An 11,693-nucleotide genomic window follows, 5' to 3' on the forward strand; every position below is an offset into this window, starting at 1 on the left:
GTTTGTCAACATGGTTGCTGCATCTTATCAATGAGCCTTGTTACAACATACTAACTCAGAGATGGAATATACATTCTTCCAGAGTTCAAATCATAGTACACTAATTCGAAGTTTCTATCTTGCTTTCACATAAGGAGCATTGCTCTTGATCATGAAAGTAAGTATTTATTTCTAAATTGTTGTAGTTATTTGAGGACCTTCTATATGAACCTAATACATGTCATTGCCAATGGACTTAATCAACACAAATAATTTTCTGTGATATGTTTGCCTCGAAGTATGTCATCCAATGGTTTAGTGAAAAGCAACATTATGCAACTCCAAATATATTTATGATCTATGTATTAAATATATATTGTTTAATTCAAAACAAATATACAAAAGTTATGTTTGGCCTTATTTGAGAAATTTTGTATGTTCAAGTGGTAGACAATGTGATCCAAAGGATGTGATCATTGCACCAGTGTAGTCCTTATTTTTCTTAAGACTTAAGTCATGATTTTCTTTTTAAATTTTTGATGTAATGTTGTTAGGTATTATTTGAATCTCCAATAAGGTCCATATTGTTTCAATGACTTCAATTATGCTTTAAAAGATATTAAAATGTTGATTTAAAGCTTGTCCTCTAGCCCACTGATGGGGACACAACCCAAGCACAAAATGGACACCACAGGAAAGGAAAAATTGTATTAACTGTGTAAATATGTTATTACATTTAGTACAGAGAAAATATACTTCAAAACATGCCCTATGGGCTTACAATAGCATAAATCAGGAGATAAATTCTTCTCCCAGTACCTCCTCTCAAACTCCACTCCGAACTACCTTTTACAATGCCAGAAATGTTCTTAAATAGACCCCGAAGGGTTAAGCATTAGGAATACATTCTAGCAAGTGCTAATTGGCATCCACTAACCAAATAGAAGGTTCTAGAAGTTGCATTAGAAGTCGGCACAAAATTAGAAGAATCCAAAAATGGTAACCGAACTTTCGAGAGGCATAACTTTTGAACCGTAGCTCCGATTGATGAATCGTTTACATTTTCGGAAAGCTCTCAAAGCGCTCTATAGCCTATGGACTAGCTTCGCTCATCCCCCATTTTTTGGCCCTGTTTGAGGTCATTTAATGCCCCTAACCTGACTTTGAAGCATTCTTAGGAGGTCTCTAGAAATTGAAAAATTGCAATAACTTTCAAACCATGGGGCCTTTTGACCTAATTCTTTTTCTGGAATGCTCTAAATTACAATTACATTCATCTGGCCAATTTACACCTTCTTGTTCACCAAAATGATGGCTCAATTACATACTCCTATTTTTTTGGCATTTACATGCATCCCAAGGTGTTCAAATACTCTATCCTAGAACACTGATAGTGGAACTGTGAGAGTTGGAACTTTTATTTGACCCAAATGGGTATCCAAAAATGAAAACACATGAAACAGAAACTAAGTCTAAGTACATTTTTTTTGGTTGACACAGGATTGCCCTAATACCTCTGGATGCTCCTGCATCACCCTGATGCAGGAGCATCTTGCATGAAAAAATTATTGGAGAAAAAAAATAAAAATATTGGAGGAGAGAGAAAGTGACAAAAATTAGAGGAGAAATAATAAATAAATAAAAAGGGGAAAAGGAGAAAAATAAAAAAAGAGGAATTTCTATTTTCGAGGTGCATAGGTGGGATAAATAGAAAAAAAAAAATAGTTGTCATTACATTAATCGAGGTGTGTAGGTGGAAATTCTAGAAGGTTTTGGATAAATCATGTATTTAATATTTGTTGGGTGCTTAGTTGTATTTGGGTGGGAATTTAATATTTATTTAAAGATAGTTGTATTTACCTTTTATCCCACATTGGTTGTGTTTGTAATGTCTTGGGTTAGAAGTGCCTATTTAAGCAAAGCTTATTATCATTTGTAATGAAGTTCGAAAAATAGAAGCTCTTCAAGTATAAGCTCTTGTAGTGAATTTTCAAGTATTAATGGAAGCTTTATGAAGCATTTTTGTAATCTCTATCTTCATATTGTTTCATTCTTGGTTGTGAGTGGGTAGAGTGGTGTGGCCCTCTATCAGTGGTATCAGAGCAGGAGTTCCTGAGTGTACAAGCAGATCGCCGAAGTGTGAGGCAGTTTGTACCAGGAATGGTTGGGCAAAGTTTATCACAGTTGGTGGATTGCAAATCCATTATCCTAGACTTGTGATGTGGTTCCTGATTGTTCGTGCGAGGTGGCAGGTTGCGATCTGACTTGCAAACAATTTGGTTGTCATAAGGAGCGTGGGAAGGATTTGTTGTAGAGGGTTTACGAAGATCTTGGAAGATGGCTCCAAGAGGATTGGACCCTAAGATGATTGCGAAAATCCATAATATAGTGGAGAGGAATTTTTCTAAGATGATTTCTCGGTTGGATGATAGATTGGCTGATCAAGTTAAGGAGGTTCGTGAGAGAAGATGGCATCACAAGGTTGAGGTGGAAGATGATGGTTTTGCTGATCAGTTTGTGGAGTCTGATGCAGAACCTGTAGAGAAAATAGAGGTTGTTGCTGAGGATATTCCTAACCTTGCTGATGTTGGGACAGAGGTTGGTTTTCATGATCAGTTGGTTGAGTCTGACATGGAGACCATAGAGCACTTGATCGTGGATGATCCAGTTGTTGGAGGTGAGTTATGTATTGCAGAGCATCTTGTTGTGAGCAATGAGATTGCTGGTATTGAGAGTTTGGCATGTATTGATGGAGATCTACATGTTGGTGCTGATATGGAGTTTGTTGTTGCTGATGTGGGGTTTGTTGCTGCTGGTGTGGATTCACTAGTTGTTGATGTGAATGGAAGTTTGGTAATGAAGCATTATGTTTAGTTTGTTTCTGAGGGTGAGCATGCTGATTGGATGGTTGAGATTCGAGTGTTTGATAGAGTAATGCAGATGTGGAAGATTTGCATGGTGGTTTTGTTGTCCCCGTTGAGGTGGAAGCCTTTGGTGAAGATGAAGATGGTGGTAGATCTTTCTTTTGGCGTCAAAGTGTGGGACACACTTTTCTATCTACCGGGGGAGTCTGATGCAGGAGCATCTTGCATGAAAAAATTATTGGAGAAAAAAATAAAAAATAAAAATAAAAAAAATTGGAGGAGAGAGAAAGTGATGAAAATTAGAGGAGAAATAATAAATAAATAAAAAGGAAAAAATGAGACAAAGAAAAAAAGAGGAATTTCTATTTTCGAGGTGCATAGGTGGCATAAATAGAAAAAAAAAATAGTTGTCATTACATTAATCGAGGTGTGTAGGTGGAAATTCTAGAAGGTTTTGGATAAATCATGTATTTAATATTTGTTGGGTGCTTAGTTGTATTTGGGTGGGAATTTAATATTTATTTAAAGATAGTTGTATTTACCTTTTATCCCACATTGGTTGTGTTTGTAATGTCTTGGGTTAGAAGTGTCTATTTAAGCAAGGCTTATTATCATTTGTAATGAAGTTCGAAAAATAGAAGCTCTTCAAGTGTAAGCTCTTGTAGTGAATTTTCAAGTATTAATGGAAGCTTTATGAAGCATTTTTGTCATCTCTATCTTCATATTGTTTCATTCTTGATTGTGAGTGGGTAGAGTGGTGTGGCCCTCTATCACACCCACAGATCAAAAGGAGATTTAGGGTGTGTCTACGTGCATGGAGACCTCAACCAAGTTGGAGAAAATGTAAGAGGTGGTAGGATAAAACTTTATTAACTTTGCACACTTTCCTAAAATTTAACCTTGCATTTGAAATAACTACTCACATGACACTTTATCAAACAGTCCAATACCTCATTCCTATCACAACTAGAATGGAGAGAAGACATTTTAAGTGAGAGATCTACATATGGTGCACTTATGATTTTTACAATTTGTTCTACCAAATTCTTCATTTTGTCACTAGTAAAAATTTACAATTGATGTCCACGATGATAAATGAAATAGGAAATTGAACCTGTATGGAAGTATTTTGAAGATGGTTGTGTCAATTTGGGATATTCAGCTAAAATGGTATGCAAGCTAAATTTATGATTCCACATTTTGGATGAATGCCTATGAGAGCACAGTCATGAGGCATTGGTGGTCTACCTCACAATAGGTGTATAATAATCATGCTCTAGGCCATGCTTAGGAATAATGTATTCAATCTAAGGACTATTTTTTCCACTATGAAGTGCATTTAATCTTGTCAACCCAGGGATGTATACTTGAAATGGTCGGTACAATATGTGCACTAGGTCTCTTAATGAGTCATTATGCTTATGCTACAGGAAAGTAAAATGCAAGGAAAAGAACCTACACTATTGCTGCAAGAAACTAACATGCTTAACTCTTTACAAATACTAGAAATGCATTAAAATGCTAACGTATATTCCAACTCAGTTCATCTACTATAACAATTCATACAGATGTTGCAGGAACATTCACAAAGTATAATGCTACAAGAAGGAACTTACAACTTCTACTTGCAATATTAAAAATGCTTGGAAATAAATCTATACTATTCTAATCTAATCCACCTCACAAGTGGGCCCCTTGGTTGGCTTCTACTAATCTACTAACATAGGATAGAAGCCAAAAACTATTTCATTACATTTCAAAAATTCATTACATGGGAACAATACATAGAATTGTAAAAACAACTCACTGCAAAAGTTAACAATTTGTTTTCATAAACTTTCTTCTTCTAACTAAACTAACACACTTGGTCTAATCCCTATATATAGAAGATCAATGCTTATTTTAAAACAAAAAAGTAAACAACCTAACTATAAATCCATAGGAGAGAAAGAAGGAAAATAATAGCTCAAGGTGGGAAGAAAAGATAACGGCTCAAGGTGGGAATAATAAAGTCTAAACAACCACTTGACATAATAATAAATGCAAAGAATGCAGTAAATCTTCATAGCTCCTCCATACTCATAGTCATATCCTTTGGTACCATTATGATTTTTCTCCACCATGGCTAAACCTCAACGTTCTTTTCTCCTTGAATGCTATTGGCTATCTTCAACGTTCATCTTTGAATTCTTCCAATCATCTTCAGCTTCATTGCTAACTAATTAGTTATAATGCAGAGATATTTGCAAATAAGCATTATCAAATTAAATTAAAATATAAGAACACACATTCTAATAATTATATGAAATACTACATCATATATATAATATTGGCAAAAGATGACATACTATCTACCCATAAGTTAATCATTGGTTTAGGTAAACATATGTTCACAAATGTCCTGATGAAAATGAAACATAGTATTAACAAAGTGTTTAAAACTATCATGAAATAGAGACAATAATTAGCCTCATTATTTGGCTCAAATAATTCACACACAATATTCAAATGGGCACATTGATCATATATTTTCCATCCTAACCCGTGGGGTTATACCCATTTGCAAAGCTCAACAATACTTGGTCATTCATCCCATGTGCACATTCAAATCTTTCATCAATTGTTGATTGTACTTGCACATGTAGAGCATCCACTCTTTGTCTTAGGATGCCCTAGGATAGGCCTACACCTCTAGAGTTCTCTGTCATGGAAGGAACTAACAATAGAATACTAGAACTACCAATTTTTTTTATGATTCAACAAGCCTATTCGACAGGTAGTTGTCACTCCAATAACATTACCATCACATACCATCGTAACTTTACGATGGCCACTTCTAATAGATGGTCATCACTCCAACATCATTGTCATCACATAATGTCATTGTTGTGAAATCCCCTATTGATGGATGGTTGCCATCCCTACAACATAGACATCACACTTGTGATAGCAGACTGAAAATGTAAGCCATCATAATTGTGGCAGTAAACTATCACAATATCTATAGTGTGAAGATGAACTATTGCCCTTACTTTCTTTTAAATTGCAATGGGTTTAGGCATCTCAATTGTGATAGATGACCTTGTCGTCATAAAAGTTTGATAGGATCCAATTCATGGTAGTATCACTTGGGTAACAGGCGGTTGTCGCAATTGTGATGGCCAGTCATCGCAATTAGAGCCCAAATGTAGTAGTGTGAAAAGATTTGGTTTGGAAGTTGTAAACTAGTTAGAACACCTATCATGATTGGTCATATAATATCTAGCAAAGATGAAACTCCTACTATTGAGAAGAAAAAGCACATATCTATGATTGAAGGATTACAATACTTGACACACACTAGACCTATATAGCTAATGTAATTGGTATTACGGTGATATTCCAAGTTGATCCTAAAGAGTCACATTATGTAGCAGCAATAAAAACTTTTAGATACTCAAAGGGTACACCTAATTTTGGATTATGGTATAACAAATCAAATGACTTTACCTTATGTGCATATACTGGTGCAGATTGAATAGGCAGTGTGGATGACACAAAAAGTACAAGAGGTGGAGCATTTTTCTTGCAAAGTAGATTGGTTTCTTGTCTATGCAAGAAACAAGAATTGTATTTCACAAAGCATGACAAAAGAAAAGTATGTTATAGTAGAAAATAGTTGTAACTAGATCATTTGGAAGAAGAAAATGTTGAAGGACATTGAGATAGAGTTTATAGAGCCTATTATCATTCATTTTGATAACACAAGTATAGTTAGTATGTCTAAGAATCTAGTGTTACACTCAAACATAAATCATATATCTATTAAGTATCACTTTTTGAAAGAAAAGGTTGTAGAGAAAGAGATAAGATTGGAATATATTAGCACAAAGAAGCAGATAGTAAAAATATTTACAAAACCATTAGCTAAGGATATATTTGAGTACTTGAGAGGTTTTTTTGGGGTCATGCCCTAGTCTACTTTTTATTAGTTTATGCAATGATTACATCAGTCTAGTGGTAGTAGGGCACCATTTTATTATCAGTGATTGCATTAGTCCAGTGGTAGTAGGGGACTAAATGCTTGATGCTTCTCCTATGGGGATGCTTGAGATGAGTCATAAATGACTCTTGGTGACTAGTACTTAACAATGTCTTTGGACACTTGCTCTTATTGCATATCTTATGTAGTGAATTGACATAATGATACCTTTGTCATTAATGTCAATAGGGGAGAATAGCAGATGAAAAATATCCTTTGATATGTATGTTTTGGGGAGAGAAGCACATGAAAAATACTTTGATATGTCTATTGATGGGAGAGATAGAGAAATGTTCTTGAGGGAGAGAGATTTTATTGATGTAGAGGATTTGAAAAGTATTGATGAAGAGGATTTGAACATATTTTTATGTATGGGGGAGATTAACACCTTCCTTATGTATGATGATTACAATATAGTTGAGCAGTCGCAACAGAGACCTTTTGGTATGCATGAAGCTTAGAATTTTTTCATATATTGTCATCAATTCCAAAGGGAGATATTGTTAAGCATGATTTTTGATGGTATTCCTATGGGGGTGTATCCTAGCATTGTTGGAGATATGATTCAGAGATTGTGTGTTGCATACATGACAAAGGTTGTCATTGATGTCAACATATTGGTTATTCTATGAAGACTGGCAACACAATAGATAGATTTTGGCTTTAGGAGGATCGAGGAATGAAGGTGAGTTTATGTAGATTTGGAATAATGTTATATATAGTGTATTGATGCTATAGTTAAGAGAGTGTGCATAAATATAAAGACAGCATAGAGTTATTGAAGATTTTGTGAAGATAGTGTTCCGATAGAGTTTCTATGTACCATTTATTGTTGTTTGGATTGTATCTCCTAACAAAGATAGAATCTATCCATAAGTTACTATCTACATTACCTCGAAAATTAATAAGTCATTGTCAATCTCCTCCAAATATTGAAATTTTGGACATGTAATGAATATGGTCATTATTATTCTATGGTGGTTTCTTCTTATACTTCTTTACTCTCTTAAGACATTTAGAAGAATAATGACCGTATTCACTACATGTCCAACATTTACATCTTTTTATACCTTTAGGTTCTCTTTTGATAATTAGGGAAAGTCCTCCTTCAATCTTCTTGTCCTCTTCTATTCTTGGTTGGGTGCTTCTAGCATAATCTTCACTTGTACTAGCACTTCTTGTCAACATAGGTTGAACACTTTTTGGGAGGATGGATTCAATCTCCTTTAATAAATAGAATGTTACAATAGAATATTTAAATAGAATGTTAAAGCTATAATTTTGGATGCAAATCAATTCCAACAAAAAGTAGATGGTTACATGTGTAAAAAGTTATATTGTTGTGGGCTAGCCTTCATCATGCATCCTTTTAGGTGTAGGTCAGGTCATGTCATTTAATGATGGCGCAATTTGATCATATACAAATAAATGTGAATATTTTAGTCTCACTAACCTCCATCATTTCTATCAACTTTCAAATTTAGATTTTGCTTAAAGTAGGTTGAAACTTACTTCAACGTTAAGGAAAGGCCCTACCAAGACTTCAATGTGGGGATGATAATTAAAAAATAATAATCATTGCTTTCAATTCAATGAGTGCGGAACTATGTACTGGGCCCTCTTTTATAACATTTGTGTGACACATGCATTAAAGAAGCAACAAGTAAAATAAAGGTGAAAAAGACAATGAACTTTTTTTTTTGGTTAATTAGTAATATGTGTGAAACCATAAAAACTGACTTTTTTATGACATTTGTGGGACACGTCATTAAAAGAACCAAAAAAGGATAATTAAACTTCTTTTTTGTTCAGGGTGCAATCAATCAAACAATATTTCTTACAAAGTAGCATCATTCCCAAGAAAAACTTATGTGACATATTAGGATTCACAAATAATAAAATTCTTTAAAATGACTTACAGTGAATTGCATCTTTGGGAAATGTAAAAATGACTTACGGAGTGAAATCTGTGAGATTGAAAGCTCTTTGTGAACTTGCAGTTAACAAGCATGATATTGAAAATCTTAAAGAATTACTTTAGATACTTCATGCCTTGCATTGAATTGATAGGATAACGATCCTCGCCTTATCCATGAAATCCTCGAGGGGTCATTAAGAGCCTCAAGTTTAATTCTGAAATATGAAGTGATTTCTTTCCTATCTAAAACAAATCTGACAAATGAAGAAAAATATTTTTATTTTTTTAATTTTAAAATTCCACTTTTATTAACGCAAAAAGTTATGAAGAAAAATGGAAAATGTAGCCTCTCTCTCTGGTATGGAATTCATAGGAAGTTCTGTGCTTTTACAATCCAAATCATACAAAGCACTGCGCCAGACGAATGTAATTTGTATAAGAGAAGAGAAGACAGCCTTTCTGGCTCCCTATTTATTCTGATTTCAGAATGAAGAAGAAAAATTACTAAACACAAAAACTGCACACCTAACAATATTATTTCATATTCTAACAGTCAAGTTTTTTCGCTTAAGTCAGCAACACGAACTTACTGTTTCAGGGCGCTTCCTGCCATTACTAAAAACAAAAAAGCGCTTTTTTTTACCTGCAGAAATCCTTTTGTTTACTACTGCAATCCCAACGCAACTGATAAATTTACGTACATTCATACAAAATATTCATGAAATCTCATACGTCCACTTCACACCTGGTGCCCGCCTGCAAAGGAGCCTGACCGCCATTACAGCAGCTCGTAAACCCTAAAATGGCATAACAATTCACATTCAGATGATAATGTCCAGAGGTCCAGGTGCCGACCTTCCATCGGATCTTTCCTGCGACCCTCAGATTCACAGTCAGAACTCCGTTCTGCTGCTCGGATCTCAAGTGATCTGCGACAAAGGGAGCCAACGGAACGGAGCTCCCGTAAAGAACAGGGGAAATAACGTTGATGTCGTTGTGGCCCTGGTAGAACGGCATCAGCGGGCTGTAGGGGGTGATCTGCTGGCCGAGATAGTTGGCGTAGCCGCTGATCCGGTCGTAATACACGCCGATCCGGTCGTTAGGGTTTCGCGAGATGATGGTGAACTGCAAGCTGGAGGTGAGAGCGTCGTCAGATGTGAGATTCCACTGACGGATCACGGCGTCCTGCACGTAGAACCGCGGCTTGTGCGGACGGAGGGCTAAATATACGATCAGAATGACGAACAGGGCGATTATGATGAAGAACAGCAGGCATCCGCACAGGCTGCGGAGGAACCCCTTCCGAGGAAAGTTTCCTCCCAATCCGTGGCTGTGCTTGCCGCAATCCTTTGACATTTTCGATGTTGCTTTGCTTTGCTTGCTCTATTACAGACCAGATCTGACTAAAGAATACAAAATTACCTCTGGCCGTGACCAGATCTGACTGAAAGAATACAAAACAAATTACCTCTGGCCGTGGCCTGCCCTGCCCTGCCCTGCGCCTGACAGAATTTTATAGTCGGAAGAAGAACAAATTCTGCAATTCGACCCCTGCTTTCGGCGAATGGACTGAGAAATTTCTTCTTGTGAGTGTACTGGAGGGCTAGAAAAAGGAGTACCAGGAACAAAGAAGAATCTTCCGAGCAGATGCGTAAGAAGAAAGGGAAGGCATTATTGAGGATTTGTTCGTTGTCGGTCACTGTATGACGTCGGGAGGATTGAGTGCGGAACAGGGTGGAGATTTTGACGTGTTGGCTAACTCGATTTTGAGTGGAATTTGATCGGGAAAATTGTTTGTTTTTTCTTCCATGGATTGATCGTTTTTCTACGGTCAATTATTGTTTGTGGAGTAGGAAGATGGCGAGAGAAGAATGAATCAATCGTTTTCTAGGAGTTTATTTATTTATTTACTCCGGATTATGCTTTAATGGCGGATGCGTGGTTTTCATGAATTAGCTGCCATCTTTTTTATTTTCTTTTTTGTTTAATCTCAGATTCTCGGATTCACTTGCCTTTTCGCTTTTCGGCCGTTTCGTTGGTTTTCGAGGACTAAGAACCACCGCATGTTTCGCTGATGCTTTTTTGGGTTTTAAATGTTGACCATAATTCCAAGAGTATATTTAGACAGAATTTTCAAAAAAGAAAAGTATATTTACAGGGTTTAGAATTTATTAGTTTTTTTAATTTAAATGTTTTCACATTATCTAGGGATGTTCCTTGACCAGTTCTAATCAAAGCTTCTTTGAGGATGAGGAATTCGTTTGAGGACAACGAGACATAAATCATCATTATGGAGGTAAGATTGCGCTCACTAGAATCGACCTCGAGATCTATATGGTAAAGTTCAATAGTTGATATTCTATGTATTTTGATTAAAAAGTGGTAGAAATGTTTAATTTAGATAAAGATCCTTACTTTATTTTGGATTAAATAGTGTTACAAAATAATTACCTTTTATTCATGTAATTGAGTGATAGGGAAAACATTTTATTTTATTAAGAATTACTCTATTATGTTTAATACAATTAGAGAGAACAACACCAGTAAATGTAAGAGAGTGTGTAGATGGGTAATATAGAACTAAGATGGGTAATATAGAACGAAGCGGATAGGAAAATGTGCATTTGTTCATAGCTAAGATCAATAATGTTTACCTCTATTAAAAATTTGTATGGGAATATGTGTGTGTATAGGAAAAAGAAAGTGCAGAAGTAAAATCTAATTTTCTCTAAATTCTGTCATATACATAGATCATAATATTTCCTAGCTTGCTAATTTGGAGAATATTTATACTAGTTTCCTAACCTAATTAACCTTGATTGATAGTAGAGGTCCCTCCTCCATCTCGTCACCACTGCCCATATTTATGATATGATATACTAGTGTGAAGGACCACTTCACATCTTGAATG

The 11,693-nt window shown here is 35.5% G+C and overlaps 1 pseudogene across 1 annotated transcript; it reads right to left on the reverse strand.

Moving 5' to 3' along the window:
* Positions 1–9,103: 9,103 nt before the first annotated feature.
* LOC149531782 (NDR1/HIN1-like protein 12 pseudogene) lies at positions 9,104–10,840 on the reverse strand (annotated as a pseudogene). The gene has a single exon (XR_016359209.1). The product of XR_016359209.1 is annotated as an NDR1/HIN1-like protein 12 pseudogene (transcript).
* Positions 10,841–11,693: the final 853 nt, after the last annotated feature.

This window comes from Cupressus sempervirens, chromosome 11 (genome assembly GCF_028749045.1).
Source record: "Cupressus sempervirens isolate cs-2001-9-10 chromosome 11, ASM2874904v1, whole genome shotgun sequence".
NCBI lineage: Eukaryota > Viridiplantae > Streptophyta > Pinopsida > Cupressales > Cupressaceae > Cupressus > Cupressus sempervirens.